The sequence below is a fragment of the Dysidea avara genome, chromosome 9 (genome assembly GCF_963678975.1).
Source record: "Dysidea avara chromosome 9, odDysAvar1.4, whole genome shotgun sequence".
Taxonomy (NCBI): Eukaryota; Metazoa; Porifera; class Demospongiae; order Dictyoceratida; family Dysideidae; genus Dysidea; species Dysidea avara.
In genome coordinates this window covers 14551205-14578827 of record NC_089280.1, presented here as the reverse complement: position 1 = coordinate 14578827, position 27623 = coordinate 14551205, and the positions used below count along the sequence as shown (strand labels likewise).

At 39.1% G+C, this 27623-nt stretch overlaps 1 long non-coding RNA gene across 1 annotated transcript; it reads right to left on the bottom strand.

Annotated features, from left to right (window-relative positions):
- Window positions 1-414: 414 nt before the first annotated feature.
- On the bottom strand, window positions 415-27623 carry LOC136266426 (uncharacterized). The gene is made up of 3 exons (XR_010706110.1): window positions 27583-27623; window positions 3303-3387; window positions 415-462 (listed from the first exon to the last, which is right to left on the bottom strand). It is a non-coding gene; the product is annotated as an uncharacterized lncRNA (long non-coding RNA).

Sequence of the window (27623 nt, the reverse complement as noted above, 5' to 3'; positions counted from 1 at the left end):
AGCTAGCCAGCCATTGGCTAAATTTCTGTACAAGCTCCAAATAATGGTAGCTTTTTGAAAGTTTGATGGCTTCGAGAACTAATATTTGATTGAGGTATTGCAGTTTCTCTGGCTGTGCATTGTGACACTGATCAGTTTCAGGGGCTGTGGTCACAATGTTGGTATTTTTCGGGTTGACGGTGATGGTATGTATTAGGATGAATATAATTCCTGTTCTATGGAAGCAAACCTTCTGGGATTTCAGTTTCATATCAGTATTGGTATGTATATAAGGAAATTTCCTAATTTAGCGAAATACCACATTTTAATACCAATTGAAAGGCTCAAAAACACATGAACCCTAGGAAACATAAGTCATATTGATAGAGCCTTTAACAATACAGAACAACATTTTTATAAACATATTAACTCACACGATGGTTTACAGGATGACTGGGCTACAACTGTCCATTGGTCCACTTCCTACAAAATATTAAATATACATGGTATGTCCAGCCGTACTAGGTCATTAATCTGATTAGTTTAGGATAAATTCCAACAGTCGTGGTAGTTCATCTAAAATCATGATCATTTGCACTATTTTTTTGATATGGCTGTTCTTGTAGGGTATAATTGTGTATACAGGAGTTGTCATGTTCTACTTCAGTGCTAAAGTATATTTAGAGTTTTAATTACAATAAATAAGTTAGTCGATTAATCATTCTATTGCTGTAATCATTCTGCAAATCCACAACAGAAGACTCCACTGCAGCGGTAGCTACCTAAACTAGTTACCTAAACCATTTTTGACTTGGAAGTGGTATCTGTCGATGGAGCTGATATTGATATTGAATATGAATGCAAAATAAGCAGACATGTAGCAATGATTATTCTGCCGCAAATGCCCGCCATATCCTTTGGACTGTGCAGTAGCCACTAAAGATGTCTCATCTATCGTACTGGAAAGTTGATTAGGGAGTTTGTGCAGTAATGAGTACTTCTGTAAACACAACTAGCTACTTGATTATGGCGTACATGTACACGTGTTAACTATAATGTGAATGTACATAAAAATTATCTGACTAAATGTGTGTGAGCAGTATGTTTAAATTGATTCTTTTTAAGGTGTAGATCCTTGGTTAGGCTGTTTGTATAGTTTTATTACCTGAGCAAATTCATAGCAAGTTATGCTCCATTTCTTGGAATTGTCAATAACAGCTAATTGAAATTTATATGTAAGTTGATAAATAGGTAGAGACAGTCGATAATTGATAGATGCACATTATTTCGCTGCTATCATATACCGTTGATCATTGTTGAAACGATTATTTAGATATTCAACTATTCAGTTGGTATGACATTATTCGATTCGTTAACATGCTATTCGAATATTCTTTTGCACTGCAGTAAGCTGTGATCAGATGAATAAAGCCAACCTAAAAGTGAGATTGTGAACAAAGTGGTATATTTATACCAAAAAATTCCATTTTAGAAGAGATAGAAATACCTCTCAGGATTTACCTTACTTCCCAACAAAGATATGTTAGATATCAGTAATTTGGATTCAGTATTATCAAGAGTTAATAATAAGAGAGGAGAGTGTCTAACGCCGTATAGTCCTGTAATAGATGATTGTGCAGAAGTTAAACGGCTTCCTTTCCGCGTAACGTACAGACTGGCTAGTATATTTTCGCATTTAACCACAAAGACTATCCCAGACACAAGGGCGTGCGTTCAATGTTCAAGTTCACCACGAAAAGCATTTGAGTCCGAGAGCATTGCTCTGTTGTGTAAAGAAGCATGGCTGTTAACCTCGAACATAACTCTGGAGGAGCACGTCTGAGAAACCAATAACACTGAACTGAAGCTAGGCGGAGTATTGCTTCGAATTTTCACTGCGTCGTCATGTTACCCTACCTCTGAGCATTCTTCAATTGAAGGAGCACTGTTCCCTGTATGCAACAGCTCAGTCTTTGGTTCAGTCTTCGAATATTCTCGAGGATTCATCATGGTGCAGCTAAACTAATTGCGGTAACGAAACGAACAAATACTAGAAGCTTATACATTACATGGAAAAGAAGCCGTTTAACTTCTGCACAATCATCTATTACGGGACTATACAGCGTTAGACACTCCTCTCTTATTATTAACTCTTGGTATTATTTTATTCATGCTTAAAGAATATAATTGACACAACTATTCAAATAGTAAAAATTGCTATTTGTTTTAGCACTACTGTTGATTGTGGGATAAGGTTTTGTTGTGAGTGCTGGGAGATAATACACACAGCTCTGTCAAAATTTTTACTGTTCTACCATGTTTGATGCCTGAGCCCTGAGTTATGGCACATTAAACCTTAGGTGATTGATAACCAGTGACCTATGCTGTTAGATACATGATGGCAAAAGAGAGGAAAGCAGTTGTCATGTTTATAATGACATTTGGATTCCTGTCCTTGGACAAATGTCATAGTTACTACAGCAAGCCTCTGTTAGCAAAAATTAAGTCGTCCAGTAAATACCCACCAATTTTACATGTAACATTAATCAACCACAAATCCCCATAAAATAATTTATTACACACATTCACATACTTATATACTTAAGTTTATACTATGGATGATCACAGTCACACCCTCATATGTCACCCAGTCTGAGAAAAACCGGTCTTATCGCCCATGTCAGCAGATTCCATTTTTCACCCAGGACACACAGCTACATGAATAAACTATCTAATTCCACACTTAAAATCAGCTAGACTTTAGTGGTTTGGTTTTGCTGGCTGCTTTTCCCAAGCCCAGTGGCGATCCGTACGTGTGGTCTGGGGCCTTAATGGAGCTCTGGTCAGCCTGGGAATGACTGTATGGGGCTGTACAGCTCTGTGGCACTGAATAAGTACCTTTGCTGTGAATTTCCTTTCATTTTAGCCAGTTTTGAGACCTCAATAGCTCAAAACGTGGCCTAATTCATCCCTTGGCCTTCCTTTTCAATTTTTGAACACCATCTTTCCCACCTTCCAGGGCCCCTGCCTCCCACCCAATTTGCAGCTCGCCTGATACAGTCAACTTCGGTTTAAAGACTATCTAAAATGGCGGGAAACTTAGTTGTTGGCTACTTGCACTGTGGATGCTCTGGAAGGTAAGGAACGTGTGAAAATTTGGTACACATAGCTTCAACCATTGGCGAGCTACAACACACTAAATACTTAAAACCGGCATTTCTACATACTTTTAAATAGGCGATAAGCCCGGTTTTGTCAGACTGGGTCACATATAAGTTTAAATGGCTTCATAAACAGCACTTGTAATACAGTCAGGTGCTTACACATGTAGATTTATCCATGACATACCAGCCAGTGATACAACAGCAAGTATAAACCTCAATGGACTCTACTCTTGCCAAATCCAGTCTGTGAAGAATAAACAAGGATTATTTGTGAAAGCAAAATAGTCACAGGGTAGATCATACATTTAGGACTTCTAAAGAACTGTCAAATGAATTTGTACATGACCAGATGGGTACGCTCAGCCCAAAACCAAATTACATATTGAATTAAAATTATGTACACGCAATTAGCAAGGTATGCTACAGCACATGAATGTACTTATGAATTAATTTGGATAACTAACCACATACGCACCCTACTGATGACCAGTTATTGTCCATAAACATCACTTTAGCATAACAGTGTTATAATGGATTAAATCACATTGTGGTGGGCCTTCTTAATTATTTGCATTATTTCTCATAGGCGAAACATACACAAGTTTGTGTGCCTTTTGAGGTGAAAACCATTCACTATAAAACTTGAGAATCATACATTATTACATGTACTATATACAACATTTTAGACTACAAGTTTGATATTGAAATTTTATTGGCTGAAAACATGGTCTCTAAATCCTGCAGTGCCATGCTCATGTCCAATAGAGGTCACGCTCTGAGGTGATACGAAAGATGGCAACTACACACCTGTAACATCGGCAATGCATGAGCGTTTGAATGGTTAGTAACAGCCGTTCTGAATTAGAGGGAGGTGTAATGGGCTTTCATGTAATACAACATTATATACCATTGTATTTATGATTTCCCTGCAGTAATTGGTTAATTGATTGGCTGAACATCACACCACACAGGTGACCACTTTGTCTAATGAAAATGAATATCACTTTATTAGTTCTTCAACTTCATGTTGCTGGATACTATGTATATATCTGCTATTGTATAACAGTCCATCATTTGTTATAGGATCAAAGGGTAATGCATGTGTAATTTGCCTGCAGCATTGATATTATGAAATCTGACATCTACTTGTTATGTAACTTTGTTATGCCAAAATCACTTTTATTGCTTAGTTCAAATACCGTATGAAGGGAAACTTTGGAGGAGGAAAAATTAGGCGAATCAAGCAAAATATCACCGTTAGAATAATAAAATTTGGCGAATTGTTAGCAGAGCGCACGCCCTGTTTAATTAATTAGATTATTAATCGCTGTGTCTGAAGTGAGAACTGGGAGTGCCATGCCTCTTCGGCGCTATCAACTAGTCTAAAAGGTAATACTATATAGACAGTAGATCTACACCCTCTGGAATAGTGAATATCGTACTAATATGGAAGGACTTGCTACTTGTCATGTCCGTTTTGAGGTGAGGTTTGCAGATACCACGTGTACAGTAACTAGCTACCTAGTGAGGTATTCAAGGCAAGCTTGGCTTTTGTGTGATGCCTGGCCCAGTAGCCCTTGGTCGAGCACAAAATTGATTAGTTCGAGGCTTGGTTTGCTATTTCTTCACCAACAAAATATTTGGATGGTGAAAATTTGGCGAATTCATGGTCATTCGCCAAATTTTAATGGAGCCAAAGTTTCCCTCCATACGGTAGTTTAGTTATGCCAATTTTTGTGAATCACAAAAGATTTATTCACTTTTTTATTACGTTGTGTTATATAATTCACATGTCTTATTACAAGTGACTGATGTAGACTTAAGCCATCTATTATTATTCTACGCAATGCAAGATAAATTGCGTAGAATAATAAGTATGGTAAATAAGTAATAATGAGTATACAATTCTAGGTAGCACGGTAAATTGTAGGGCTGAAACAAATACTAATACTTGGCGAGTACTTGTTAAGGATTTTGGAGCTCGGATAGTAAAATTGGTACTCGAGTACTTGTTAAGATCATGTGACCCAGCTCACATGATGTATTTGTCATCAGGAAGTGACACAATGAAGACTGCAGAGTTTGATTGGTAAATTTTTTTTTTGTCAGGGTCACTTTCAGTACTTTGATACAGTGTATTCATTGTTGTTACTTGAAAAGCTGTAAACTGTTTAAGGTTGGTACGAAACATGTTAAATGAATATGACTACAAGTAGTTAGTATTCGTGAGTACTCGATCATTAACTCTAGAGAGTACTCGAATACTAAAAAACCATGATTGTTTCAGCCATAGTAAATTGTAACCTTTGTCACAATTAAATAGCTACCCACAAATTGGATCATCACTTTTGGCTTAGCACAGGCTGGAATAAAGCAGTCACATCTGTTTGCTCATCACATCTGTTTGCTCATCACAATGGTCACCATCACCTTATTCATAACACTATTGCTTGCTACTTCCCTCACCAGGATAGCTCAACAGAATTTTCAGTGACCTGAAGTCTTGTTTTCAAATATTGTCAGAGAAGTTTATTTTTGATACAATAAATCACAACAATTTGATACCATGAAATTCGGGGCTATACAGCAGTGATTAGTTTATGTAATAGACATCAATTAAGACAACAGTAAGAGCCATAGACAATAGTCAAACAATTACTACATATGTAGGATGGCAAAAATTAGAAGAGATTACAAGTTATAAAGCACTGCCATGTGTGTACAGCACAGGGCAAGTTGAGAGGCTACTACACTCGAGACACCCCCGAGTGCCGTATTTTTGCACACAAGCATAGGCAGTGCTTCAATCCTTGCTCAAAGCATTCATCTCGTGTGCCCAAACCACTTACAATTTTTGGTGATAAGACTATCACTAAGTGAGTAATCTATTTCTAGTTGTACGTAGAACCAACTGGTAGGATTAGACTGGCTAGTTTTAGCGATTTACAGTGTTGTACACCTGATCAATTGTGATGTCTGAGTGGGATTGTTTTCGTGACATTCCTTCCATAACTGTTCTCCATAACTCTACTGTATTTCCAAATTGTGTGTATAACTGTATTGTATGACTCATATAGTACAGCTATATACACAGCAGCACTTCTCCCATGCAAAGTACAACATGCAATATTGTACAAGTATAAGAAAAAATTGGAATTTTAAATTAGATTAGGGACAGTGTATAATGCTGCAATAAAAAGTATTGAAACAAGCTGGATTGGAGTAGTACGTAATGTCCAAATACTGTAAAACAATAAGAAGTGAATATCCCTACTATGCTACACTCAATGCACAGTAGGGATATTCACTTCTTATTGTTTTACAGTATTTGGACATTACATACTACTCCGATCCAGCTTGTTTCAGTACTTTTTATTGCAGCATTATACACTGTCCCTAATCTAATTTAAAATTCCAATTTTTTTCTTATACTTGTTTGTGAAGTTTTTTTGCAAGCTCATGACCACTAAATATCTGCTGAGTTAATCACAGCACTATTATACTAGACTATGACTCATACAATAACAAATGATCAGTGGGCGTGGCTCTACATAAGCCTGCAGACAATAATGGATGTGGATTCGTGCATACCTACGGACTGATGAATGGGCATGGCTACCATATGTCTACAGACAGTAATTTACGTAAGTGGGCATGGATTCATGCATACCTACACACTGATGAATGGACATGGCTACCATATGTCTACAGACTGTATTTTATGTAAGTGGGTGTGGCTCATGAAAGAAGCAAAGCTACGCTATGACATGTAGTAACACGTCCACATTTAATTTAGCACGTGGGCCGAATAATCTGTAAAGCAGGACCTGGATGACCCAACTCAGTTTAACATTGTTACTAAATAAACTATATTTATTGACTTACACATTGCTATATAGTTTGCCGTGAGTTGCTCTCTCTGATCTATATCAACAGCAAGTCACGTATACGCGTGTGTTTTTGGTGCAACCGGCGACCATGTGTATTCGAATAGTTTGATGCAATATACACTGGTATGGAAGCCGTACTGTAGTCTATTAACACTCAGCGGTAGAACCTTGACTGATGGCCATGGTAAAGAAGGATAAAAGGTAAGACAATAGTGCAAGCATTGTATGCTTATCAATATACCAAAGGTTTTATCTTAAGCGAACTAGAAACGTTTCTGCGAAAGAATTAGGGCTGTAGCTGTAGCCACTTTTCCGCTACGCTTGACTGAAGGCAGGCAGGCAGGCAGGCAGGCAGGCAGGCAGGCAGGCAGGCAGGCAGGCAGGCAGGCAGGCAGGCAGGCAGGCAGGCAGGCAGGCAGGCAGGCAGGCAGGCAGGCAGGCAGGCAGGCAGGCAGGCAGGCAGGCAGGCAGGCAGGCAGGCAGGCAGGCAGGCAGGCAGGCAGGCAGGCAGGCAGGCAGGCAGGCAGGCAGGCAGGCAGGCAGGCAGGCAGGCAGGCAGGCAGACAGGCAGGCAGGCAGGCAGGCAGGCAGGCAGTAGAAAATTATGTTGAATAATTTTTTTTCTAAATTCTGTGCAACTTGACGCAAACGTTTCGGGTCGATCTGAAGACACTTTTGGGCTTGGTTTTACCCAACCAATACTGTCATGTCATTGTGAGGAAAAATCGTGGCAGGTTTTTGGGTTATATTATATCACGGTTCGCCCCCACACCTTCGATATCCCTAATATACAGTACTATCGTACTGTATGATAACATAGGTTTTTTTTTCTCAAGTACATACGGAACAACGTTCAGCACTTCTGTAAAGACTCCCACTTGGTAATTTCGTTACGACATAAAAATCAGCCCAACCTAAAATATCTATTAATTGTTAATTAGTTGCTATATAAATCAGCTGGGATGCTGATTGAGCAATTACTTACAAGTAAAGGGGACACTTATTCCTTGGTGGGGTTCCCGATAGCAAGTGTACGGATAAAATCTATCTGATGCTACTGTGCCCAATTTTTCAGCAATTGTGAAGTCCCTTTAGTATACATTCTTATGTGACATATGGAACCATGATGCACTACTACAAATTGATACTTCATAGTTGTGCTGTTAGCAAAAAGAAATGGCACAAAGGAGGACAAAAGTACAAGTCTAAGTTTAAGATGAGTACATTGTACATACTGCAGTATACCAAATGGTACCTGTTGTGGCAGAAACAACAAGCCCATAATCTTACCTGTTATTGAGTTATATGTTCGCTGAAGGCATCAATGAGTAAGTAAGCAAATAAGTCGGTCATAGAAATTTGGTTTCTACAAAATTTAAATAATATTAAGTTTCCATAGCAACTTACTGGAAGCATTCAAAGTTGCACTGAAGGAACTTTTGGGCTTGACGATACCTAACAAATACTGTCAAGGCAAGACTTTTTTTGTGGGGAAAGTGCAAACCCACTATACAGTACAATATGTTTTGTCTTGTAGTATAACTTGAGCCTGTACAACTTACATAACATGCTAATGTACACTTTGACTTGATCCAATACATGTAATGTACTTGCTGATTGATAGACATGCATGATGACTATCATACCCACATGTATGTAACATGATACACCAATACTTTAACATGATGTACTGAAGTCAAAATAATTATCACAATCACCACTTAAATTATTTGTGGATTGCTGTTGAGACTATGACTACCTACTTGAGCTGATGGCATTAGTTAGTGAAGGTACGGTGGAGAATCCAGACTTTAAACGGGGGATTCTACTCTGGAACATGGTGATTGCAGCTTTAGTCTTGCTACCCAGTATTAATATTTCATAGCAAATAATTAGTCTGCTGCAATGTTTAACTAATTATAGTAGAGGTGCCTGTTGTGTATGAAGATGCTGGGATAGCAGGTTTGTATGACTTTACAATAAAGAAGGTAAAATGAGTGTTTTGCCACTACGAATGTTTGCAATAAGTATTTCTTTGACTGATAAACTGACTAGCTATATGGTTTACTGAATTTAAACTCATCAAGTAATATTTAACATTACCATACAATAGAGTAAATTTATAACATACAGCAAGATTAAAAGCCTGCAACTCCTACCCTACATACGTGACTGGGTCTGGGAAAACTGGTATTATTGCCCATGACAGCAGATTTGATTTTTCACTGAGAACACAAAACTACATTAATAAACTATAATCAAAATTAGAAGACTGGAGTGGTTTGCTTTTGCTGGCTGCTTTTCCCAAGCACAGTGGCGATCCGTATGAACGGTTTGAGGCCTCAATGGAGTTCTGGCCAGACTGGGGATGGCTGTGTGTGGCTGTATAGCTCTGTGGTGTTGAATAAAGACTTGTGTTATAAATGTCCTTTCATTTTAGCCAGTTTTGAGACCTGGCCCATAACTTGGCCTAAATCATCCCTACGCCTTCCTCTTTAATTTTTTAAAATGATCCTTTACCCATCTCCGGCTCCCACCTCCCACCCTTTTTGGAATTTGACTGGTAGAGCTAACATCGATTTAAAAACTACCTAAAATGGTGGGAAACGTAAGTGTTGGCTACTTCTACTGTGGATGCTTTTGAAGGTAAGTAAAACATGTGAAAATTTGGTACACGTAGCTTCTATCATTGGCAAGCTACAACACACTGAATACTTAAAACTGGCATTTCTCGATACTTTTAAATAGGCGATAAGACCAGTTTTCCCAGACTGGGTCACATATATTTTAACATGTGATGGAGCATCAAACAGTTACGTATACTTGAATAGACTGGCCACGCAATATTATTTACAGCACACATAGCAAATGAATTAAGCAGATAGTATACCATCTTCCTGTATTACTAAAGTTAATCACTAATCAAAGAGATTATTACATAATAGTACACCACAAGTCCACAGTGGAGAAAACTCATACCATGGTTGCTAAGCCTTCTCTTACCATCATAAATCGACTACATGCACGCTAGGAAATAGCTAAGTTACCACCCAGCGTGCTTATATAATCCTCAAAAATGTAATAATTAGTATGTAGGTGTGCCACAAGATGATGATTCGATAATAGAGATACCCAATTAAGAATGAGGTGGCTACAAAATAAGGTTTCATTGTGACTATGGTATTATGTCCACTAGGCGTCATAAAACTTGACATATTATTAACAAGATGTAGGTGTGTATCAAATTGTATATACTTTTTTTATGCACTTCACAAAATCTCATTAGCTAATATAATTATCTTGTATGTATTCCCACATCTAACAGAAAGATATTTGTGCATTTTGTCTCAGACTTTGTAAGGAATCATATATGCAGTGGCTCTTCTGATTACAACCAAGTGCAAAGAGTAGAGAGAGATGTTCTACAAATAATAGCTACGGGGAAAGGTTATCTTTCACACACTACGGTTAGTACTGTCCTATCGTGGAGGATATATTAATTTATCTGTCTTAATTCTACGGCTTGTCCAAATCCTGACAATCATCCATTTAAGCTTACTAAAGGGTTACATGCATGTATATATGTGGGACTGACACTACTCTTCAAGAGTGGGTGAGGTCATTAGACTAACACAGCACAAGGTAACATTCAAGACATTGGTCACTAGACCTTACAGCTCATTTTCAGACATTGAATCTAAACATATAGTTGTACCTACTCAAGAATGCACTTGTTACTATGACCAATTTGTGTATTTATTGTGTATAGTAGTATCTATAGTAGTAATGGTATTAGTGGTGTTTATGCCTGTTGGTATACATACTGTTTTTTATTGCGTCTGATGGGTCATGTATAAAAGTAGCTGTTTGCTATCAAAAGCACAACATTGTAAGCCAGCTTTAGCAGTAGTAGGGCTTTGTGAAACATACATTTACAACAAATGTTAAATGTACACCTAGGCCGCACGCTTCATGCTCACGGCAATGCTTTAAATGATTTATGGAACTTTCTAGTTGTGTAGCTTCACCATACACTAGGACTCGTAATTAACTTGCGTTGTATGAATTATTAGCAGCCTGAATGCACACACACTAGTTTAACAAAGTAACTCACATGTAGCTCACCATAGTTTGGCATAGTAGACATTCATTGCGTATTTAGGCAGGTTTTGGTCACAACCCACAATCGACACATGGTGAAGTATTTCCGTGCTATCTCCAGGACTTGTCTGTTTACATTAACAAATGTAACATCAAAGTTACCTTCTCCCACCCATCATCGAAGCATTTAGGTTCTGCAAAAGCAATCCAGCAGCCAACTCGTATTGGCTGGGGTGATTGACCACTCAGTGCGGCGAGGGCTATCAGCCTTCACTGGCTTGGGCGATTAGTTGTACTGGCGTGAGCACCGCAGGTTATTAACCTGCAATAAAGCACGTGGGAAACTGTGCTTTATTTTCCACAAAGGGTGCTTTATTGCACCACAAAAAGTGCGATTAAAACACTCTTTGCACTCTTTGTGGTGCAATAAAGCATTGTTTGCCCTAAAGTGTACTTTATGAAATTTAAAGTACACCTTTTCCTTTGATCTCGCCCACGCAAAGTTTTATAAGATATTTATAAGTCCTATATAATATATCTGGGTCATCTAGGTAAGCTTGATGTAGTGGATTGCAATGCAAGTGCATTCTGAGGGTGTAAAATCTTTTTGCAGAACAATGCAAAAAGTAATTTAATGGATTAGACAATATTAGTGAGAGCACAAACAATGTGGGCCTCAAACAATAGGATGTACTTACTGTCTGTAAGCTTACATGGAGCCATCCCATAATATGCACAAAATGAAGAAAAGGCTCATCTGTGCTTTATAACATATATGACTTGATCTTCCCACAAACATGAGTTTTGAGAAAAATAAAATTTTAAAAATGCAACTTTTAATCAGGCCACTTATCAGGGAAGCAAGCCTCAAATTGATTAAGTGTATAAACAGAAAGTTTGAATTCTTTAATTGTGACTGGCTGAGCAAAAACCAGCCATTTTCGCATATTCCTCAAATTCCATTCTATTGCATCTCTGTTATCTATAGTAACAAAGGAGTGGACAGTCAAAGTTTTAGCCTTTTATAATGAATGATTTATAGTGCTGGACAGTTGGAACAGTGATAAACTTGATTTGTATAGCAAATAAATTACAGGTACTTAAATAATCAATCATAACTTACAACTGAAACAAGCTACGAAGACAGAACTTAGCTCAATCTGCGCACCATGAGCTGGCAAATCTATCAAGGTATAGTGCTTTCCCTGTACTCCTCTGTGTTGACAAAGAAGAAAGAAATGACAATGGAATGTTATTTCTACCACATCGTAAATAAGTGCCCATAACTCATGTATGCTTTGCTGTATGAACAAGAAACAATACTTTTCTTACTCTCCATGGCCAGACAAATCCAGTTATGTATAGGTTTTATTGATTTGAGCTTCATTTCAGTGCATACCAAAGTGATTAAAACATGCATAAATTTTTATGTAGCATGCATACTTTTACCCAGTGTATTTCAACATGTTTTTACAGCAAAACAGAATTTTGCAAAAAACGGCTGGTTTTTGTTCAGTGGGTCACAATTTGTTCCATTTCAGCAGCCCCCAATGGTATATGTCCAATGTACATTTGTTTACAATGCCATAGACATAAACAAGATTGCCTTCATTTCTTCATATAAAACACCTTCATACGTGTATTTGCAAGTGACAAACTATATTCTGATTGAATTACCAATTGATAGTGAACATTTTAATGAAAAAAGAAATTAGGAAGTTGTACAAACTAGGTGCTGTTTTGCTGAGACAGTCACATATACAGTGTTGGGACAGTTACTTTTTACAAGTAACTAGTTACATAATTATTACATATTACTTGCAACTGGACTATTTAGTTACAGTTACATATTACCCATAAAATAAAGTAACTATAATAGTATTACATATTATATTACTTTGTGTCCACAGCCTAAGCTGTCACGTGTGAAACTACCACCTTATCACGTGACATGATTGCGTTGTTGGACAATGTGCAAATCTTGGTTAGAAGTAAGAAGCTGGTGTATAAGCTTCATTCAGTAGGCTTTATTACTCCGTTGTGGCTAGGCGTTACTCAGTGGATCACTAACAAGATTAGTAACTTTGTTACTTGTAGTAATAATATTACGTTATATTAGATTCGTTATGTTTTGATGATTGATTTCACTTCTTGGGGTCATTTATTGAAAATTTAGCTCCCTAGTCCCTCCCAAAAGTCCCGGCATTTTTGCTATGACACGAAATTTAAAATTGCTGCTAGCGCAACCTAAAACCAGGGTATGCTGCATACAATAGTGTACAAAGACACTTTTTAGGATAAATAAACCCCAAGAATTCCAATTCTGGCATCAGTTTCATGCTATTACCTTTGTTAGACCCAATATTCAATAATAGTTTCAATTGGAAGCGCGAAGAAAGTGTAAAATTGAGGTAAAATGCTTCAGTATATACATGTAGAAACTTGCATATGACAAGATGAAACTTGCACATTTGATGAGGTAGCAGTATGTGCATGATCATGCAGGAATATTGAGATTTGTATAAATACAGAAATTTTTGAGCCACTAGTTCAGTCACTTTAAGTCGTCAATTAGGGTAAGTCACCTTTTATAACACAAGAATTTACAGTACTAACTGCTATACTCCTATCCCTCTGATCGATCAAATTTAGTTGCAAAGAAACACCCAAAAGCACATTATTTTTTGCAGCTGCATCAAGAAAAGGTATGTGAACTAAATGGTTATTTTGGTATCATAGTTAAGCCCATTTTGGCCATAAACATGTAGACTCACTGTAACAAGAATAATGGAGACAGCTGAAGTACTATGCATGCTTCAGTGTGGTGAGTCTTGTAATCCAGCCACGGATGCCATTGGTTCCACTGAGAGGTGGGAGAGTATCAGGCAAGAGGCTCTCCTCTGGAAAGGTCTAGACAAGTTTTGGAAATGTTCATGAATGCATAGATTGGGTGAAGGTCCAGTCAAACACTTTATTCATGATTCCTGCAGATTGATGCTTAGCAATACCAAGAAACTAGAACAGGTTCAAAAAAGACAGAAGAAACGTGAGGTGGATGAATGCCAGTCGCAATCCTCATCCATAGCTGAGGTTAGTTCCCAAGATGAAGCTCCAGCTACCAAGAGGCTGCAATCAAGTTTAGGGCTGATTCATGACAAAAACAAATGTGTTTGGTGTTGCAAACCAGAATCAGCAAAGCATCCAGAGTCAAAGCTTTTGTTTATTTCATATGACCATACATGGGCTGCTTTCAAGAACCACACAGTGGCCCTTGAAAATGCGTGACAGAATCAACTGTCTGATTGATTCTGCAGATGATCAGCCCTATGCTCTTGAAATCAGGTATCATCACAAATGCTGGCTGCAGTATGTTTGGAAATTCAAATGTAGTACATTACTTATCGTGAGGTTCAGACTATGTTTTTTTGACCACACTCGAAAGGTAATTAATCTTTGAGGAGCATGAGTACTCCTCATATTTGACAGTACTCATGCTCCTCAAAGATTACCTTTCGATTGTGGTCAAAAAACATAGCCTGAACCTCACAATAAGTAATGTTCTGCATTTGCGGAAGCTTATCATCTTCACTCATTTTCTGGAATTTCCATACATACTTCAGCCAGCATTTGTGATGATACCTGATTTCAAGAGCATAGGGCTGATCATCTGCAGAATCAATCAGACAGTTGATTCTGTCACGCATTTTCTGATCTTCAAGGGCCACTGTGTGGTTCTTGAAAGAAGCCCATGTATGGTCATATGAAATAAACAAAAGCTTTGACTCTGGATGCTTTGCTGATTCTGGTTTGCAACACCAAACACATTTGTTTTTGTCATGAATCAGCCCTAAACTTGATCGCAGCCTCTTGGCAGCTGGAGCTTCATCTTGGGAACTAACCTCAGCTATGGATGAAGATTGCGACTGGCATTCATCCACTTCATGTTTCTTCTGTCTTTTTTGAGCCTGTTCCAATTTCTTGGTATTGCTAAGCATCAATCTGATGAATAAAGTGTTTGACTGGACCTTTCATCCAATTTATGCATTTATGAACATTTCCAAAACTTGTCTAGACCTTTCCAGAGGAGAGCCTCTTGCCTGATACTCCCCCACCTCTCAGTGGAACCAATGGCATCCGTGACTGGATTACAAGGCTCACCACACTGAAGCATGCATGGTACTTCAGCTGTCTCCATTATTCTTGTTACAGTGAGTCTACATGTTTATGGCCAAAATGGGATTAACTATGATACCAAAATAACCATTTAGTTCACATACCTTTTCTTGATGCAGCTGCAAAAAATAATGTGCTTTTGGGTGTTTCTTTGCAACTAAATTTGATCGATCAGAGGGATAGGAGTATAGCAGTTAGTACTGTAAATTCTTGTGTTATAAAAGGTGACTTACCCTAATTGACGACTTAAAGTGACTGAACTAGTGGCTCAAAAATTTCTGTATTTATACTAAATCTCAATATTCCTGCATGATCATGCACATACTGCTACCTCATCAAATGTGCAAGTTTCATTTTGCCTTACGCAAGTTTCTACATGTATATACTGAAGCATTTTACCTCGATTTTATGCTTTTTTTGTGCTTCCAATTGAAACTATTATTGAATATTGTGTCTAATAAAGGTAATAGCATGAAACTGATGCCAGAATTGGAATTCTTGAGGTTTATTTATCCTAAAAAGTGTCTTTGTGCTCTATTGTATGCAGCATATCCTGATTTAGGTTGAGCTAGCAGCAATTTTAAATTTCGTCTCATAGCAAAAAAATGCCGGGACTTTTGGGAGGGACCAGGGAGCTAAATTTTCAATAAATGACCCCAAGAAGTGAAATCAATCATCAAAACATGTTAGCCGAAGAGTGGTCACGGAATTGCCATTTTTGATTGTACTATATATTACATGTTTTATAGCGTATTTTGTTATATTACTTAGTTACCATAAAAGTAATAATATTATGTAACGCGTTACCCCCAACACTGCACATATATTCTCCTTTTGCTCTTGCAGATAATCTATGCTCTAATGCAGGGCTGACTATTGGGCTGATGAAACATTGTGCCAAATATGTAGGATGAAGTTAGGAAGTGTTATGTGCATGACCTCTTTCGGAAAACCATCCACATCAACACATGATCAGGTTATAAAGCAATACCATCACGGGATGGTTACAATACATGTCTGGCTAACAATTTTCATAGCTTTAAATTTGTCAAGTCTACATTATGAAGAATTGGTATGTACTAGTGATACCACAATATATTGTATATCGCGATAATCGTGAGAGAAGCACTTCACGATAATCGTGAGAGAAAAAGCTATATGTGACCCAGTCTGAAAAAAACTGGTCTTATCGCCCATATCATGTCAGCAGATTCGAATTTTCACCCAGGACACAAAGCTACATGAATAAACTATCTAATTCCACAATCAAAATCAGCTAGACTTGAGTGGTCTAGTTTTGCTGGCTGCTTTTCCCAAGCCCAGTGGTGATCTGTACGTGTGGTCTGGGGCCTTAATGGAGCTCTGGTCAGCCTGGGGATGACTGTATGTGGCTGTACAGCTCTGTGGTATTGAATAAGTACCTCTGCTGTGAATTTCCTTTCATTTTAGCCAGTTTTGAGACCTCAATGGCCCAAAACCTGGCCTAATTCACCCCTTGGCCTTCCTTTTCAATTTTTGAATACCATCTTACCCGCCTCCCACCCAATTTGCAGCTCGTCTGATACAGTCAACCTTGGTTTAAATACTATCTAAAATGGCGGGAAACTTAGTTGTTGGCTACTTGCACAGTGGATGCTCTGGAAGGTAAGGAATTGGTGTAAAACGTGTGAAAAATTGGTACACATAGCTTCAACCATTGGCGAGCTACAACACACTAAATACTTGAAACCGGTGTTTCTCGATTCTTTTATATAGGCGATAAGCCCGGTTTTCCCAGACTGGGTCATATGTGACCCAGTCTGACAGAACCAGTCTTATCGCCCATGTCAGCAGATTCGATTTTTCACCCAGGACATGAAGCTACATGAATAAACTATCTAATTCCACAATAAAAATCAGCTAGACTTGAGTGGTCTGGTTTTGCTGGCTGCTTTTCCCAAGCCCAGTGGCAATCCGTACGGGCGGTGTGGGGCCTTAATGGAGCCCTGGTCAGCCTGGGGATTACTGTATGTGGCTGTACAGCTCTGTGGTATTGAATAAGTACCTCTGCTGTGAATCTTCTTTCATTTTAGTCAATTTTGAGACCTGAATGGCCCAAAACTTGGCCTAATTCATCCCTATGCCTTCCTTTTCAATTTTTGAACACCATCTTGCCCGCCTTCTAGGGCCCCCGCCTCCCACCCATTTTTTAGCTCACCTGATACAGTCAACCTCGGTTTTAAAACTATCTAAAATGGCGGGAAACTTAGTTGTTGGCTACTTGCACAGTGGATGCTCTGGAAGGTAAGGAATTGGTGTAAAACGTGTGAAATTTGGTACACATAGCTTCAACTGTTGGCAAGCTACAGCACACTAAATACTTAAAATTGGCATTTCTCGATACTTTTAAATAGGCAATAAGCCCGGTTTTCCCAGACTGGGTCACATATCGTGATATAAAAATCACAAACTATATTTAGTGAAAAGTGACTTGATATTTCAAAATATGAGGTTATTTCTCTGGTAACATGTGGCAATGAATAAAAAACAATTGTCAACTTTGTCAAATCATTGTTATAATAAATTGATTGAATAAAACCTGTCAGGAAATATTAACACATTCAATTCATCTTATTGTGACTATCATGATATAAGTCCCATGATATCGTGATAAGCGTGATATTAATATTTTCATATCGTGGCATCACTAGTAGGCACATACAGCACTCTGGAAACTTTGACAAGTCATTGGAGTGACTGTAGATGGTATTATTGGCTTGGTCTGCCAGGAAAAATGTGATATGTGTACTACTTGATAATGCAATGCATCCTAGAATATCCAGGACAGATTCGGATTGGATTACATGAGACGACAAATTAATCAGTGTATGCACTCGCAAGGCTGCAGAGCAGGTTATTGCTGCAAATTGATTGAAATTAAATGGTCTTGTCCTCAGCCTCTTTCGCCAAGGTGGTTATATTTTACCTTCAAGTGCTATGAACGAACAAACACTTAAGATCTCTAATCAGCACAAAAATAGACACTGGAAGTTGAGCTGAAGTCTAGATAGAATACATCATGTGGGCAATTGCTCATATGGTAAGAAATGTGTTGCAATCTGAAGGAACATACAGGAGCTATATCATAGTATACAGTGTGGCAGTACTTTATAATAGGGATCATGGAGGTTTGGGTGTTTTGACCAAAAAAAAATCACCCTAAAACCAGCTTCACAATACTATTCTGGCATGGAATTTTCTACTGACTAACTGCCTGCCTGCCTGATGCCTTCAGGCAGGCATAACTTGATAACGGCTAAGGCTACAGGCTTGATTTATCCACTGTTCGATGTCACTTCGTCCCAAGATGTCCCTTTTGGCACACCGCAGTACATACAATGCACACATCATGGACTTACCTTTGTCGTCCTTTGTGTCCCATTTATTTGTGCTGACAGCCCAAGGTGGTCAATTCATGGTAGCATGATGCATGGCTTCCGTACATTATTTTGTAAATGGGAATCGTCCATATTTTCTGTAGTGACTGGATAGACTGCAGAGGTGCTTACTGTTCTTCATTTGCAACGCTGTGTGATGGGCTGAAAGTGAAGCGTAATGGCCATCACTTTCGAGTCAGTAATTGATAGTTGGGGTGCACGAATCATCCGTATTCTTTGAGGTGACTGCAGAGGCGCTTCTCCTACTGTTCTTCATTGGTAGCGCTGTGTAATGAGTTGAATATAGCTGAAAGCAAAGCGTAATGGCCACTTCACCTTCGAGTCAGTAATTGATAACTGGAGTGCATGTTTAGACAAAAACATTAACTCTGGCACCATCCTTTCTTTTGATGAAGTATGCGTGGGTTCAGCTTCCAGTGTATATGTGCAGATATGTGACCGGATCTGCGAAAACCTGACATAATGGTGCAAGCCTAAATTTTCAGTATAAGCCATTGATTGCAATGGGTAAAATATTTACGTAATTGAAAAAAAAATTTGTAAAATTTTTTAACGCTTTGTTCTTTGTGAAGAAAGGATCCAATGATAAAAACCTGGATATCATCTTATTCGCCTACTCAAAAGGAGTTCAAAAATCTTTGTTTCGTTGTAATAGACTAAAGGATACGTAAGTTATGGCATTTGTTTACGTGACGTCGAAACGATTGTATGCGATCGATTTTTCTTCACTGATTTCGTCTCTGTATGCAGTGAAGAATGGTAACAGAAGACAAACCTTACCCAGTAATGGACTCCCCTATTGATGGCAAACACAATGGTGCAAGTGACAACTCTGTACTGCATTGCGTTTGTAAGTTACAACCGTTTTTGTAAGCACATGTAATTTATTTTCCCAATACTTGCTGTACAAATCGATCTTTCTGTTGTTGCTACTTTGTAGGGCTGTAATTCCAAAAGTTTTTGGCATACAAGGCTAAAACTTGGTCAGAGCATATACTTGGCTAAGTAGATTATAAATATTCAATAATAAATAATTTGAAAAGTGTGCCATTATGTCGGGTTTTTGCAGATCCGGTTACATATACTAGTGAACATTCAATCCCATGGGTAACAAGGGAGGTTGCCTACACTTGCAGATATACTAGTGAAAATTTATTCCCATGGGTATGGACTAAAATAGGGATTAAATGTTTGCTAGTATATCTGCAGGTGCAGGCGACCTCCTTTGTTTCCCTACTTTTTTTCCTATGATCCCTAATCAAACATAAAATTCCCAATTTTTACTTTACTTGTATAATATATGTAATATATATAAACCATGACTATGAGGTGTATTGCGCTTAAATACACCCTGAGTCCAAAGTCAGAGGAAATTTACTGGTGATAAATCCCAGGTGAAGCTGAGGGGTTTATCACTGGTAAATTTCCGATGACTGAGGATGAGGGGTGTATATAAGTGCAATACACCGAAGTCAGCCATGGTTCACATAATATATACCATGCCTCATAATTAACATGCACCAAAGAGCACATAATAAACTAACTCATGCGTATTTCGTCATAGTTTGGCATTGTAGGATTAGTCACACACTTCCTTTAGCGATGGAGTTGGCTCACAGATTGAGTCTTTTAGACATATTTCTGTATATTGCTAGGGCTCGTCTGTTCATTTCAACGAACATAGTGACAACATTATCTGCTGCTAACCACAAGCAACCACCATTGAAGTCTTCAGAAACGAATTTAGCAATCATACTCATATTGGCTGGGGCGACTGGGGTGATTAGTCACTTGGCGTAGGAGGGCTCTTAGCCTGAGTGGCTTATGTGATTGATCGTATCGGCATCCGTGGCAGGCTATTAGCCTGCAAATGGGCATGACGTGCAGTAGTGTGTCACGTACCTCAAACCACAGGTGAGCATATGTGACCAGATCTGTGAAAACCTGACATAATGGTGCAAGCCTAAATTTTCAGTACAAGCCATTGATTGCAATGGTAAAATATTCGTGTTATTGAAAAAAATTGTAAAATTTTTAAACACTTTGTTCTTTCTGAAGAAAGAGTCTAATGATAAAACATGGATATCATCTTATTTGCCTACTCAAGAGGAGTTCGAAAATCAACATTTTGTTGTAGTAGACTAAAGGATACGTGAGTTATGGGCGTTTGTTTATGTCACGTCACTACGTGATCAACCTTTTTTCACTGACATAGTCTCTATATGTAGTGAAGAAAGGTGATAAAAGGAAAAACGTACTCAGTAATGGACTCACCGCTCATGGCAAACACGTGAAATATCTTGAGTGAATGAGATATACGCACTGGCTTAACAAGATATACGCACTATGGTACCACTCAAACAAGAGCTACGTCGGTAGCACTCAAACACGAGCTACATCAGTAGAACTCACACATGAGCTACGTCAGTAGCACCCACATTCACTAGTACACAAACCTGAGCTACGTCGGTAGCACTCAATATGTCAGTAATACCCAGACATGAGCTGTCAGCAACACTCAGTCATGAACTACATCAGTAGTAGCCAGACATCAGCTATGCTGGTAGTACTGAAACGAGGTAAGATGGTACTCAAACATGAGTTATATATCACAATGTGAGCTACGTTGGTAGCACTCACACAGGAGCTATGTCAGTAACAATTAAACATGAGCTACGTCAGTAGCACTCAAATATGAACTATATATGTTGGCTGAAATGAGGTAAGTTAGTGCTCAGACATGAGCCAAATATCACAAGGTGAGCTACGTTGGTAGCACTCACACATGAGCTATGTTGGTAGCACTCAAACATGAGCTACGTCGGTAGCACTCAAACATCAGCTACGTCGGTAGCACTCAAACATCAGCTACGCCATTAGCACTCAAACATAAGCTACGTCGGTAGCACTCACACATGAGCTACGTATGTCGGTAGCACTCACACAAGCTATGTCAGTAGTACTCAAACCTGAGCTACATCAGTAGCACTCAACAGGTCAGTAACACCCAGATACAAGCTGTCAGTAACACTGAGACATGAGATACATCGGTAGTAGCCAAACATGAGCTATGCCGGTAGTACTAAAATGAGGTAAGTTTGGACTCAAACATGAGCTACACATCACAATGTGAGCTACGTTGGTAGTACTCACACAGGAGCTATGTCGGTAGAACTCAAATGAGCTATGCCGGTACGGTAGCACTCAAACACAAGCTACATCGGTAGCACTCAAACATGAGCTATGTTGGTAGTACTGATATGAGGTAAGTTGGTACTCGAACACGAGCTACATATCACAACGCAAGCTATGTTGGTAGTACTCACACATGAGCTACTGTATGTCGGTAGCACTCAAACATGAGCTATGTCGGGAGCACTCAAACATCAGCTACACCGGTGGCACTTATACATGAGCGGCGTTAGTAGCACTCACATGAGCTATGTCGGTAGTACTCAACATGAGTTACGTCAGTAGCACTAAAACATCAGCTACGCCAGCATCATTTAAATATGAGCTATGTCGGTAGCACTCACACATGAGCTACGTCGGTAGCACTCACATGAGCTATGCCAGTAGTACTCAAACCCGAGCTATGTCGGTATATAGCACTCAATATGTCACTAACACTCAGACATGAGCTACATCAGTAGTAGCCAGACATGAGCTACATCAGTAGTAGCCAGACATGAGCTATGTTGGTATTATACTGAAACGAGGTAAGTTGGTACTCAAACATGAGCTACATCTCACAATGTGAGCTAAATTGGTAGCACTCACATGTGCTACATCAGTAGCACTCAAACATGAGCTACATCGGTAGCACTCAGATTTGAGCTACATTGGCAATACTCAAACACGAGCTACGTCCATAGCACTCGAACATGAGCTACGTCCGTAGCATTCAAACATGAGCTACGTCAGTAGCAGTCAAACATGAGCTACGTCAGTTGCACTCAAACATGAGCTACATTGGTATTACCCAGATATGAGCTACGTTGGTAGCTCCCATACATGAGCTGTGTCGGTAGCACTCAGATGATGGAAGTTGGCAGCACTCAATTATGAGTGATGTCAATAGCACTCACACACGAGCTATCTCAGTAGTACTCGAACATGACCTACATTGGTAAACGGGGGCTACGTCAGCGCTCAAACAAGGGCTACACTGGTAGCACTCAAACATGAACTATCTACAAATGAGCTACCTTGGTAGTACTTGTAAGTTGTAACATGAGTTACGTCAGTAGCATGCAAATATGAGCAACACACAAGCATGGTCATAAGCTACCTCGGTAGTACTTGTAACATGAGTTATGTCAGTAACACGCGAACATGAGCTACATCAGTAGCACTTGTAAGATGAGTAGCACCTGACTGCATCAACCACAGGCATGCAAGTTGGGAGCTCATAGTCACACATCAGCAATGTCGATCGGCAGCACCTGCCGCATTAAATGGGACAACTACATTGCAATCACACATCTACTACGTGTGTCTGATTGCATCAATTGCAATAAATATATGACAGCTACTTTGGTAACTCAGCCGGTACACTCACACTTCAGCAATGCTGGTAACACCTGCAGCTGACTGCAATAAATGTGACACTGCTGGTAGTGCTCTTCAGTCACGTTTGCTACGACATTAGTACCTGGGTGCATCAATCCCAGTAAAACTAACGTGGATATCACAGTACAGTCACACATCAGCTACCCAATTATCAATCACAAATGTGACCTGTCATCACACATCTACACGGCAGCTATATTGCAGGCATCAGCTGCGGTTGAGGTGACTGCTACATCAACAACACTATACGGTCAACGTCCATCTACATCAGTGGCAAACAATTGGGACAGCTATACATTATTACCATGCACTGTAACTACAGCCACATATCAGCTATATCGTTAGTACGGGACCAGGTCACAACGAGGTGGCAGAAACATCAGCACAGTAAACATACCTCAGCTATGTCATCACCAGACTGCACCATGATCAGCTGCAGTGAACAAGACAGCTAGACCATGCCAGTAACATCGTACAGTTTATACTGTTAGCATCAGACTATATCAATTACAGAGGAGGTGGCATCAGACCATATCAATTGCAATAAAGGTGGCAGAAACATCTGGCCTTTCTATGCTGGTCAGTATCAACAACCATTACCTAATTGCAGCTCCTAACAGCGCTGCTGGCATGGTTTACATCGAGGTGGCCAGGTCAACCACAAATAGGTAGACACACATGCTAACACTTAACGGCGCCTATCAAAGGTGACAAGACCTCATCTGGGCAACAGGAAAACTAAGCTCAAACAACATGATCATTTTACACTTCAGCTAGCTATTTAGTTATAACCCGTACTACCCCATTATGGGCTTTCTTTGGGCTATGGAACTCTCGCCCAGATAGGCTCGAGTTAGCTGCAGGGGCCAAAAATCCAACATCGAGTCATACAGATTACAACAAAGGCTCGAAAAGTAGCTACGCGCCTGTCACCGACCTGCGCTGATAGGGGATCACGTGGCACCAGATCACGTGATGAAACAACCTGACCACCTGCCAAAAATATAAATGTTCATACCACCAACATCAACAACTACAAAGCGTGATTCGACAAATGTGCTAAGTTAAAATTTAGCATTATGACATCATCATTATGACTTCACCATACACAAAATTTATCAAAATTAGTTATTACGTTGATATGACATTCCTCACGGACTAAATTATATAATTGTATTTAAAAAAATAAGTTTTTAAAATACGGCAATAATACTTTGATTTTACTTGAACCATTCACATATGCATACCTAAAATTTTCGATTATGGGTCAGCAGCTAGTACATTCTGGTTATATTCAGCTACGATGAACGGACATATCCTAGCTATAGATATCACGGAGAATTTTGGTTACACAACTTTAACATTTTAATCAGTGCTATTGAACCATTTATGGAAAAATTATGGAGTTCACTAAAAGCCTAGATATGTAAGCTTGTTTGTAGAGTGGTCACTCCGTGCAGAGTGATGGGGGCATGTACGTATTTGAAAACATGCGGAAACGACTGGTGAATAAGCTATAGCACTAGTTCTCACCTTAGCCCAACGCTTTTTAGCTTGTAGGATGGCGAGGATAACAAATGATGCTCTCCATCTGTGTGGTTTTCATGTCAAAATCCAAGTTGTGCATCCTAATCACATGAGTATTAATCAATCCCCACAATCAATTTTAGTCTCAACTTCTACTGCTGCCCAGTTGTAGCCTGGCTACATTGATCTGAGGTGAGTGTTACACATATAATTATATATATACTCACCTGTTCCTGGGCAGGTATATATATACTCACCTGTTCCTGGGTAGGTATATATATACTCACCTGTGGTTTGAGGGCTATAATTTATGCCAAAATATACACCTGGCGGCACATTTGAAGTTTCACATGAATATGGTTATTGTATGTATGTCTACTTATTCATCATTGATGTGTACAAGCAAACTAGATACCTGTGTTTGTGCTTGGCTAATTGCTCATGCAGACAATGTTAGAGACAACTGCTGCCAACATCACGCCCAAGATGTATAGCTCAATACACACTCATTTTAAAACTTTAGGTCCCATCTAGACCATCTGGATCAGTGGGGTTATGGACCATGTTGAAATGAAATTACTAAAGAATACCTTTCATGAAGGGTGGAAAATAAGCAATGGTTTTACTTTTATACCAGCAAATGCTAAAAAATAATATACAAGTTTAAGGAAAAATTAGAAATTTAAGTAAAAGAAAAGTAAGGAAACAAGGGAGGTCGCCTACACCTACAGACACACTAGTGAACATTTAATCCCTAATCCAGTCTATACCCCAAGACCAAGACTGAATTAGGGATTAAATGTTCACTAGGGTGTAGGTAATCTGCCTTGTTTCCTTACTTTCTTTTCCTATGATCCTTAATCGAACTTAATTTTTCCTTAAACTTGTTTGCTTACTGTTTTTGTAACATTATTATGACCGGTGAACCCACGCATACCGCATCAATAGAAAGGATGGCGCCTGAATTAATGTTTTCGTCTGAACACGTGCCCCAGCTATCAAAAACCGCTTCGAAAGTGCAGTGGCCATTACACTTCGCTTTCAGCTAGGTTCATCCCATTACACAGCGCTACAGACGAAAAACAGTAGAAGAAGTTCCTCTGCAACAATCCAGTCACCTCAAAAATACGACGATTCGAGCGTCCCAACTATCATTTACTGCCTCGAAAGTGCAGCGGCCATTACTCTTCGCTTTCAGCTATGTTCAGCCCGTTTCACAGCATTACAAACAAAGAACAGTGTTAGAATCGTCTCTGTAATCAGTCCATTCACCACGGAAAATACGGACGATTCCCGTTTACAAATGTACTGTAGGGAAGCCATGCATCGCGCTACCGCGAATCGACACCTTTGGCTGTCAGCTAAAAGAAATGGGACACAAAGGAGGACAAAGGTAAGTCCATGGTGCATGCATTGTACGTACTGCGGTATGCCAAAAGGCACGTCTCGGGATGAAGTGACGTCGAACAGTGAAAAAATTAAGCCCATAGCCTTAGCCGTTTTCGAGTTACACTTGCCTGGCAGGCAGTAAGTCAGTAGAAAATTCCATTGAATAAATTTTTTTTTAATTTCGTAACTTTATTGTAAGCCTTTAGGATCATACTGAAGGCACTTTTGGGCTTGGTTATACCTAACCAATACTGCCAAGGTGCCAGGTTGGAGATATGAAGCTGGTTTTTGGGTGAATTTTTCGGCTAGGAAAACCCAAATCTCCATGATCCCTAATATACAGTACTACCATATTGTATGATAAGCTAAATATTAATTTATAGACACAGAAATATTGAGGGTGTAAATACCGTAGCAAGTTTCATAGTGATTATATATTTTGACAATATCAGAGTTGAAATCAAGTCAGAACTGCAGAACCCAGATAGCAATCCTAGTCAGACCCAGGATGTAACCCAAACTGAGATGTGCATGGTGTAATTAAAACCAACCAAAAGCTATATTTGGGTGCTCCACTAGCGTATTAAGTAAAATAAAATGGGTAGCTATTGTGGTAACAAAACAAACAAGTATTGTAACTTAACATGGACATGGCTCCACTTAAGTGTACAGACAGCAATACAGGTTTCCTATAAATGGGTGTGGCTTCACGTAGACCTACAAACTTCAATACACCTTACCAAGAGTTCATAATATAAAGTAATCAACTTGACCTTACTGATAACCTAGGTCAGTAAAATGTGTGGCTCCAAATATGCTTACAGACAGTATCACATGTTCCGAGCATATCTCACGAAAGAGGCTGGCTTACTACAAGACTATGACAGTTGCACAACAATTGATTAGTCTAGTGGGCATGGCTCCATGCAAGGCTGCAGGCAGCAAAGGACATGGTTTCATGTATACCTACCGACTACAACACACCTACTGATAGTGGCTCTACATTTGCTTATAGATAGTAACACGTAATCCCAAGTGTGGCTTATGAAAGAGCTGGGCTGGTGCAAGACGAAACTATATAATTATACTTTCACATCACCAAACGTTTCACATGTAGTGGGATATTCTGTAAAGCTGGTCAGACTCAGACAAAATGTGACCCGGTTAGCTCAATCCAGTACCCTGATCCCAGTCTCCTTTAGAAAAATACATCATTATGTGTAGCTGTATCTGAATAGCTTGTTGATACCTCAAAACATGTACAGCTAAATGCAACTGTCTACATGATTGGCAATTAGCAAAAAAAAATATATATCTGTAAGGTGTAACTATATTACAGTAGCTAAATACCTGTTTTGGACCTAGGTGTTGCCCTCCTATAAAGGGCTGAT